We start from the raw sequence: 9,445 nt of genomic DNA on the forward strand, positions 1-9,445 counted from the left end.
TGTCCACTCTAAATAGGCTTGATTTAGACCAATTTATGGTCAGTCCTGAGATCTCACCGAACCCCTCAATGGTCTGCACAGCATGATCCAATGAAGCCGAGGGGTCCCCTAGGAATAACAAAAAGTCATTCGCATACAGGGCCACCTTTTCCTCCAAATCGCCATATTGAAACCCCTTTATTGCCTTGTTGCGTCTAATAGCAGCCACCAATGGCTCTATCGCAATAGCGAACAGGAGCGGTGACAATGGACAGCCTTGCCTCGTTCCTCTATGCAGCTGTATTCCCGCAGACATTACCCCATTAATCTTAACTCTAGCTGTGGGTTGAGTATACAATAGCTGAATCCACGCTGTAAATTGAGGACCAAAGCCCATACTATGCAGCACTCTCCACAGGTATGACCATTCTACAGAGTCAAAGGCTTTATGGGCATCAAGTGAGGCTATCACCCTCCCACCTGCGTTATCGACTGGCAACTGCAGATTGAGATATAGTCTCCATATATTGGCTGCTGTTAATCTGTTGGGCATAAACCCCGATTGATCCATATGGATCAATGTATCAACAACACCAGTTAGTCGTTTAACCAGCACTTTAGCCAGTATTTTCACATCAGCTGTCAGCAAGGATATTGGCCTGTATGAATCTGGAATTCCTGGATTCTTACCGTCCTTAGGAATCACCGCCTCCCGCATAGACGCAGGCAAAATCCCTTCTTTCATAGCCTCCTCAAACACTATTAATAGCTTGGGAAGCAGAATTTCTTCTAGGTGTTTGTATATTTCCGCAGGAAGATCATCTGCTCCTGGGGCCCTCTCATTAGTCATGCCATGCAGAGCCATCTCCAACTCCTCTACTGTGATAGGAGACTCCAACTTATCCCTATCTTCCATAGTGTCGGAAGCAGTCCCGCTCCTAGAAATGCCTCCGCCCCCCCCCTCCTTCCCCTCCTACTCGATGAATAGAGGTTCTGGTAAAAACCTGTGAAGACCTCCAGAATGTCGGGTGTCTCAGTAACCCTTGTCCCCTTTTCAGTATCCATACTATGTATAAATGAGCTGCCTCTCTGGGCTGCAGCTATAATCGACAATAGATGACCAACTTTTTCCCCTTCTTCGTAGAATCTAATCTTCTGAAAAGCCTGCTTCTTACTTGCTTTATCTAGTAGTAACCTATTGACCCTTTCATGTGCCTGCCTAAGTGTCAGTTGAGTGTCGGGTGTAGCGTGCGCTGCCATTTCTGTTTCCGCCCTAGTTAGGGCTTCCAGACTATCCACCTCATCTCGCTTATTTTGCGTCTTTCTCCTACATATATCCCTGTATAGAATTCCCCGGAGACATGCCTTCATGGCGTCCCATACCACCAGAGGGTGAGCACTATCATCATTATGGACAAAGGATTCCCCAATCTCCCGCATGATGCCCTGCATATTTATATGTTGTATCCAGGCCGGATGTAACTTCCACTCTCCCCTCTCAAACGCTCCCGTTTAATGGACACAAGGATGGGACTGTGGTCCGAGATCACTCTCGGTAAGTATTGCACATCCCCCACCACTGCATTCATCAACTCATTAGCTAATGCCATGTCGATGTGAGATAGGGTATTATAAGAAGCTGAATAGCAGGAGAAGCACTGTTTCCCGTCATTTCTTACCCTCCAAATGTCCATCAAACCCATTTCCTGAACTAAATTGCCAAATGGGGTTATAGTGTCACTCAATACTCCCAACGGCCTCCTATTCCTGTCCCAATAAGAGTCTATTACATTATTATAGTCACCCACTATCAAAAGAGGCAATACTCCCCCTCTTCCTGAGAATTCCCAAGTCTCCCTCAGCTTAGTACTCAAGTAGGGGGGTGAAATATAAATAGCGGCAATGCACATAAGGTGGCCAAATAATTTACATTTGATGACTACACACTGCCCATCCGGGTCAATATGCACCTCTATTTCCTGATATTGTATTGAAGTATGAATTAGCACAGATACCCCCCTTGCGTAGCTATAAAAAGTAGAGTGATAGGCCCTCTGTATCCATCGCCTATTCAAGAGTCTCGTTGTGTCCGGTAAAAGATGAGTCTCCAGGAGGCATACCACCGATGGGCCCTGGTCTTGTATATATTTGAATATAGCTGCCCTCTTAGTTTTGTCAGATAAACCCCTAACATTCCAACTTAGTACCTTAATTTTCCCCCCTTCCATAGAGTTGATAACTGGAATTATTAATCGGTGTAGTTTTCCCCCTTACTGTCTGAACCCATCCCTCCTCCCTTCTTGGGAATGATGCAACAAGTTTTTCACACCTGGATTTGGTGATCCTCTGCCATTCTCCCTTGCAGATCCTCTCCAGTTCCGTCAGGTTGGATGGTGAACGTTGGTCTCTCCAGAGACGCTCAATTGGGTTTAGGCCAGGGCTCTGGCTGGGCCAGTCAAGAATGGTCACAGAGTTGTTCTGAAGCCACTCCTTTGTTATTTTAGCTGTGTGCTTAGGGTCATTGTCTTGTTGGAAGGTGAACCTTTGGCCAAGTTTGAGGTCCAGAGCACTCTGGAAGAGGTTTTCATCCAGGATATCTCTATACTTGGCCACATTCATGTTTCCTTCAATTGTAACCAGTTCTGTCCCTGCAGCTGAAAAGATGGATTTTTGGTTCTTACCGTAAAATCTCTTTCTTGGAGCCTTCATTGGGGGACACAGAATACCATGGGGTGTATGCTGCTGACACTATGCAAAAACAAGAAAATTAGCTCCTCCCCGGCAGTATACACCCACCGACAGGCACCAAGCACCTCAGTTGGTGAAAAAGCAGTAGGAGAAGCAATGAGAAAAACTTGAACCATATGTACCAACCCAACAAGGGACTCTAAGACCCAACACGGTACAACTTAAACAGGGAGGGTGCTGTGTCCCCCAATGAAGGCTCCAAGAAAGAGATTTTACAGTAAGAACCAAAAATCCATCTTTCTTTATCGCCTTATTGGGGACACAGAATACCATGGGACGTCCCAAAGCAGTCCCAAGGGTGGGAACAGCAAAAAGGAATGAAAGTAACCGAAAGGCTCAGGTCGGCCGGTGAGCCACCGCCGCCTGCAGAACCTTCCTACCAACCACAGCATCAGACGAGGCCTGGGTATGAACCCTGTAGAACCTCATGAAGGTGTGCAAAGATGACCAGGTTGCAGCCTTGCAAATTTGCATGGCCGAGGCCTGGTGACGAGCAGCCCACGAAGCCGCCACAGCCCGGGTGGAATGAGCTCTTACTCCCGGAGGGGGCCGCTTTTCCTGAAGACGATACGCTTCCAGAATGGTAGAACGAATCCAGCGAGCGATCGTGGATTTGGAAGCCGGAAGGCCCTTCTGGCGACCTTCAGAGATGATCAGCAAGGAATCGGACAGACGAAAGGAAGAGGTCCTGGCAAGATAGACACGCAGGGCTCTAACTACGTCCAGTTTGTGGAGAGACTTCTCAAGAGGATGAGATGGAGCCGGACAAAAAGAAGGAAGGACGATATCCTCATTGATATGGAAAGCGGAAACCACCTTTGGAAGAAAAGAAGGAACGGGCCTGAGGACGGCTTTGTCCTGATGGAGAACGAGGTAAGGGGAACGACATGACAAGGCCGCCAATTCAGAAACTCTTCTGATGGAGGAAATGGCGATCAAAAAGGTGACCTTCCAAGAGAGAAGGGACAAAGGAATGTCCTGGAGAGGCTCGAACGGCGCCTTCTGGAGCGCGCTAAGGACGAGGTTGAGATCCCACGGGTCTATTGGCGAATGATGAGGGGGAGCCACGTGGGAAACCCCTTGTAGAAAGGTCTTGACCTGTGGTAGAGAAGCTAGCTCTCTTTGGAAGAGGATAGAGAGAGCGGAAACCTGGCCCTTGAGCGTACTGAGGGACAGACCCGCGTCTAACCCAGCTTGAAGAAACCCTAGGATAGACGGGATAGAAAAAGACATTGGGAAGACTCTTTTATCATCGCACCAACGGAAAAAAGCCTTCCAGTACCTATAGTAAATGCGGGAAGAGGCTGGTTTCCTGGCTCTGATCATAGTTTGAATAACCTGACTGGACAGACCTGATTCCTTTAGAATTGCGGTCTCAATGGCCATGCCGTCAAACTCAGAGACTGGAGAATTCTCGTGGTAAAGGGGGCCTTGCGAGAGAAGGTCTGGACGGTCCGGAAGCCTCCAGGGAACGTCCGCGAGCATGTTGACCAGTTCCGCGTACCAAGGCCGTCTTGGCCAATCTGGAGCGACTAGAATCACTGGTACGCCTTCCGATTTTATCTTTTTGACCACCCGAGGGATCAATGCCAGAGGCGGGAACAGATACGGAAGTTGAAACTGGGACCACGGAGTCACCAGTGCGTCGCATGCGACGGCTAGAGGGTCCCTGGACCTGGCTACGAACTGCGGCACCTTGTGGTTCATCCGAGATGCCATGAGATCGACATCCGGGGTGCCCCAACGGTCGCATATCTGAGAGAAAACCGCGGGGTGCAGGGACCATTCGCCGGACGCTAGGCCCTGGCGACTCAGAAAGTCGGCTGCCCAATTTTCTACCCCTGGAATATGGACGGCGGAGATTGTCGGAACGTAACGTTCTGCCCAGCGGAATATCTTGGCCACTTCTGATATTACCTGTTTGCTGCGCGTGCCCCCCTGATGGTTTATGTACGCCACGGCCGTGGCGTTGTCCGACTGAATACGGACCGGCTTGCCGGAGAGAAGGGGCTGCCAGTGAAGAAGGGCCAGGAAAATCGCCCTGATCTCCAAAAGATTGATTGGAAGGAGAGACTCCTGTGGCTTCCAGCGGCCCTGGGCCGCTTTCTGATGGAACACGGCTCCCCATCCTAGAAGGCTCGCATCGGTGGTGATGATTTGCCACGGAGGCGGAAGGAAGGACCTCCCTTGGAGAACTGACGCTGGCCGTAGCCACCAAGTGAGAGACTGCCTCACTCTGAGAGGAAGCCGAATAGGACGGTCCAAGGACATCGTGGTCTTGTCCCAGGCTGAAAGCAGAGACAGCTGGAGAGGGTGAAGGTGATACTGCGCAAAGGGTACTGCCTCCATGGAGACCACCATCTTCCCCAGGACCTTCATGCCGAACCGAATGGGAATGGGAGCAGGCCTCTTGAGAGTTCTGATGCCCTTGGACAGAGTTGTAAATTTTTCCTTTGGAAGAAAAACACGGGCTAGCTCCGTGTCGACTTCCATACCCAGAAAGGTCAGACGCTGGGTGGGGACCAGAATGGACTTCTCCTTGTTGACCAGCCAACCTAGGCGGCTGAGAGTGTCCAGGGTTATCTGAAGGCTCCGGAGACAGTCCTGGCGAGACGAACCCTTGATCAAAAGATCGTCCAGATAAGGGATGATGAGGATCCCTCTGGAGCGAAGGATGGCCATGACAGTCGCCATCACCTTCGTGAAAACCCGGGGCGCTGAAGCCAGGCCGAAAGGAAGAGCTGTGAACTGAAAGTGGTCTCCCTGAAACGCAAATCGAAGGTACTTCTGATGTTGCACACATATTGGAATGTGCAGATAGGCATCCCGAATTTCCACCGAGCAGAGAAATTCCCCGGGCTCCATGGAAGCAATCCCTGACCGAAGAGACTCCATCCTGAAATGAAGAATCTTCACGTGGCGATTGAGCAATTTGAGGTGCAGAATAGGACGAAGAGAGCAGTCTTTCTTCGGCACTACAAAGAGATTGGAGTAGAACCCGGAAAACCGTTCGTCTGAGGGAACGGGAACAATGACTCCGGCGGAAAGAAGGGAGGAAATGGCCAGCAGAAAACCCGGAATCTGGGCCCGCTGTCGCGGAGGCCGAGACCGGAAAAACCGTCTGTTCAGGAGTGAAGCAAATTCGATTTTGTAACCGGATGCAACGAGTTCTCTGACCCAAGCGTCGTCTACAACGGACAGCCAAGCATCCACGAAAACGGAAAGTCTGCCGCCCACCCTGGAAGAAATTCCAGGTGGGGGTGACCCGTCACTTAGACGAAAATCTGCCGGAATTGGCTCCTGCAGATCTGGAATATTGTCCTCTAGATCTCCAGCGAGGAGCGGGTTTGTAGGAAGGTTTCCTCTGATCCCGCTCCCTGGTGGCAGGCGGCCGATCCTGTTGAGTGGCTCTCTCCGTGGCAGAGAAGGGACGAAAGGGCCTGAATGGTCGAAACCCCCTTCTGTTGAAGGGACGTTTTGGTCGAGACTGGGGGAGCGAAGTACTTTTACCTCCAGTGGCATCGGAAATTATCTGATCCAGCTTTGCTCCAAAGAGCAATGGCAGATTGGTAAGCGACTTTTTCGAAGTAGTGTCCGCATTCCATGACTTTAGCCAAAGGACTCGGCGTACAGCTACTATGTTGCTGCTAGCCCTTGCTACGCAGCCGGCCGCGTCCAAGGAGGCGGCCAAAAGGTATTTTCCCGCCTGGTTAATCTGATCTGCAAGATCTGCCAACTCGTCTTGAGGAGCTGACGCTAAGATGCCTCTGCGAAGAATTTTTGCCCAAGCGGAAATGACCTTCGCCACCCAGGCGGATGCGAAAATAGGGCAGAGAGAGGCGCCAGATGCCTCAAAGATAGACTTAGCCAGAGATTCAATCTGCCTGTCAGTAGGATCTTTGAGCGATGCCCCGTCTGGCAGAGAGCACCGTTTTAGAGGCTATCCGGGATACTGGAGGATCTACCTCTGGAGCCTTGGACCACTTTGAGAGCAGTTCTGCGTCAAAGGGGTACAGAACGTCCAAATACTTGCGGCCTGAGAAACGTTGCTCAGGGCGCTCCCAGTGTTTGGCTAATGTAGTATCGAAATCCTTGTGATTGGGAAAGGTTCGGGACGGAGGTCTGGCTCGTCTAAGGAGAACCGAGCTTTCCTGAGCTGGAGCCTCATCCTGTTTAAGTTTGTGTTTGGAAGATAGCTGCAATAAGACTATCGACCATGTCCCGCGTTTTAGAAACGCTGTTCCCCTCTGAGCTAGCTTACGAATGAGAATCATCGCCTGAGTGAAGGCTGTCATCCGAGGAAGGAGAATGAGGCCTGGGAGCGGAAGGGCCCTGCGAGCTCGAGGACGAAGTGGACAGAGCCCGCTTCCTAGAAGTCCTTCCCTGTCTGTCTCTCTGAAGGTCGCGGTCAGGTGCGGACGACTCACCCCAAGAGGTGGTCGGGGCAGAGGTGGCTGAGGATAGCTGAGGTAATCGTTCTAAAACCTGGACCAGCGACTGTGATACTTTTGTCAAGTCAGAAACAGACTGTGACATTGTAACGGAGTGGGGAGGGAAGAGCGCCCTCCGCCCGGGACTCTGTGCGTTCCTGAGATGCTGACATATTGGAAGGACTGCAGGGGGGGCAGAATGGGGACGACTGACCCGATGCCCACTTCTTTTTACAGCGCGCACAGACGTAATAGGTAGCGGTGGGCCTGAAGCAGAGATCCCCTGAAGGGTTGGGCATAAGTGAACTGCACTGAATGGCCGCAGAAAATAGGGAATAACTGCCGAGGAGAGCTAATCCCTGTCCCAGAGCCGAGCCTACCGAGATTCTGTGCGAGCAGCAGAAGAAACGCCAAAGTGTCCCCCAAGCAGCGCAGGAAGGAGTGATTCAGGCATCAGGAAATCCTTGTGCTGGGAGATGGGGGCGGAGCTTAGCGGCCGCGCCGCGATTGGTTAATAGCGACGGAGGGGGCATGGCCGAAGGGGGAGGCTGGCATATCAAAGAGAAAGAAGCCCTGCAATGGGCAAGAAAGGGCGCGCTGAAAAGAGCGCGCTCAGGAAGGGAGGACGGAGAGCAGAGGAATTCCCCGCGCTGAGGGGAAAGTGAAAGTGAAAGTGCCTCCTACCCTGACGGCGCCCCAGCCCCATGCCCGACATACCGCGCTAAGGATGCGATCTCCAGGTCCTGCTGCTAGTGACGCTGCGGTGAGTGAGGGGAACCCTGTAGACTCCCTGGCTAGAGAAGGGAAAGTGAATGAGGGAAAGCTGCTGAGCGCGCGACAGGCTGAAAAGGGCGGGAGATTCAAATTTGTGGAACTGCCAACAAGGTTCCTTCTTCTCCCATGTCAATGGAGCTTATGCGGGGCCGGAGGGAACGTACAGGCACTTACCTGACGTCCCAGAAGAGGATGACCACAGGGGCCCACGGAGAAACGGCAGGCCGCTGGGAGGGGAAGAAGTCCTCTGTACCCGCATCCTGCAGAAGACGGCTTGAAACACCTGCGATCGCCGTCTTCCTCTCAGCCCTGTCCCGAGAGAGGGGTGAGGAGGGGGATTCGGCAAGGACCAGCCACCTGTCCACAACCCTTATCACCGGAAGGTGATAGGGGAAAAGTCCTGCCTGCGGTACTGAGAGTTGCGATGTGGGTAACACCACACTGCTCGCTCAGCCGCATGATATGGGAAATCAGGGTGACAACTACACCCTGAAAATAACCTAAAATAACCCTGAAAATAACCTAAAAGACAAAAGAGGGAAAAATTAAAAAGTTCAAACTAAACCTGAAAGGAAAAATGCGGATCTGGGGAGATCCCGGTCCGCCTCCTACAGACACTAAGCACAAACTGAGGTGCTTGGTGCCTGTCGGTGGGTGTATACTGCCGGGGAGGAGCTAATTTTCTTGTTTTTGCATAGTGTCAGCCTCCTAGCAGCAGCAGCATACACCCCATGGTATTCTGTGTCCCCCAATAAGGCGATAAAGAAAACACCCCCATAGCATGATGCTGCCACGTTTGACTGTTGGGATTGTATTGGGCAGGTGATGAGCAGTGCCTGGTTTTCTCCACACATACCGCTTAGAATTATCACCAAAAAGTTCTTTGTCTCATCAGACCAGAAAATCTTATTTTTCTCATAGTCTGGGAATCCTTCATGTGTTTTTTCGTAAATTCTATGCAGGCTTTCATATGTCTGGTACTGAGGAGAGGCTTCCGTCAGGCCATAAAGGCCCAACTGGTGGAGGGATGCAGTGATAGTTGACTTTGTGGAACTTTCTCCCATCTCCCTACTGCATCTGTGGAGCTCAGCCACAGTGATCTTGGGGGTTCTTATTTACCTCTTCTCCCATGATTGCTCAGTTTAGAAAGACTTCAGGTGGTCCCAAACTTCTTCCAGTTAAGGATTATAGAGGCAACTGTGCTCTTAGGAACCTTAAGTACTGCAGAAATTCTTTTGTAACCTTGGCCAGATCTGTGCGCTGCCACAATTCTGTCTCTGAGCTCCTTGGCCAGTTCCTTTGACCTCATGATTCTCATTTGGTCTGACATGCACTGTGAGGTCTTATACAGACAGGTATGTGTGCCTTTAATTAAACTGATAGGACTTGATTTGTAAAACACAGCTGGACTCCAATGAAGGAGTAGAACCATCTCAAGGAGGATCACAAGGAAATGGACAGCATGTGATTTAAATGAGTGTCTGAGCAAAGGGTCTGAATACTTATGACCATGT

Source organism: Dendrobates tinctorius, unplaced genomic scaffold (genome assembly GCF_039654945.1).
Source record: "Dendrobates tinctorius isolate UK_male_01 unplaced genomic scaffold, ASM3965494v1 ptg000071l, whole genome shotgun sequence".
Lineage (NCBI taxonomy): Eukaryota > Metazoa > Chordata > Amphibia > Anura > Dendrobatidae > Dendrobates > Dendrobates tinctorius.